The 790-nt window shown below is 40.0% G+C and overlaps 1 long non-coding RNA gene across 1 annotated transcript; it reads right to left on the bottom strand.

Moving 5' to 3' along the window:
* Positions 1–14: 14 nt before the first annotated feature.
* Positions 15–790, bottom strand: LOC113473317. Its single transcript, XR_003395324.1, has 2 exons — positions 722–790; positions 15–92 (listed from the first exon to the last, which is right to left on the bottom strand). It is a non-coding gene; the product is annotated as an uncharacterized LOC113473317 (long non-coding RNA).

The following is a 790-nucleotide window of genomic DNA, read 5'->3' as shown; positions in this document are numbered from 1 at the left end:
GCCAGGGACCGAATCATGGGCACGATTCTGTTGTGAAAACATAGGAGCCTCACCAGAGGCTGTATGGCTTCCACTTTGCCTAACAGGTACACCTGGAACAGATTTCAAAATCAAGCTTTTAGAAATAGAAAGCAAACTATCGTGAGGGGAAAAAACTGAACCCCTTATCACTATTTTACTTCCCGCACAAAAAAATATTGACAAACGCTTTATTCAAGGATCAGAACTATTTTACTTAAAAACTGCACCCCTTATCACTATTTTACTTAAAAACTGCACCCCTTATCACTATTTTACTTAAAAACTGCACCCCTTATCACTATTTTACTTAAAAACTGCACCCCTTATCACTATTTTACTTCCCGCACAAAAAATATTGACAAACGCTTAATTCAAGGATCAGAATGAGACTTTATTTGCCTTTTCACTCAGGTCATTCCCGGAGAAATAACCACTTGACTACCTGGTACCTGGAAAACACACACGAGGCCAGAAAATTATTGATCACTCAGGTCATTCCCGGAGAAATAACCACTTGACTACCTGGTACCTGGAAAACACACACGAGGCCAGAAAATTATCGACTGTGTGTGGGCGCCTTTGCAATCTTGTTATGCTCTTTGGCGACGCTAGGACTGTGAAAATAAAATTAAATTTTTCCACAGAAAGGAGGTTTTCTGGTTGCTACCACTTTTAATAAACAATTTGTCATCGATCTTACCACTGACGAGGTAACGGGATTAACACTGGGGCTATTGAGTATCTGCGTACACAGGTCTTCATAGTAATG

The sequence above is a fragment of the Diaphorina citri genome, unplaced genomic scaffold (assembly GCF_000475195.1).
Source record: "Diaphorina citri unplaced genomic scaffold, Diaci psyllid genome assembly version 1.1 scaffold24420, whole genome shotgun sequence".
Classification (NCBI taxonomy): domain Eukaryota; kingdom Metazoa; phylum Arthropoda; class Insecta; order Hemiptera; family Psyllidae; genus Diaphorina; species Diaphorina citri.
Note: the sequence above shows the minus strand (reverse complement) of the source record. Positions and strands in the feature narration are given on the sequence as shown.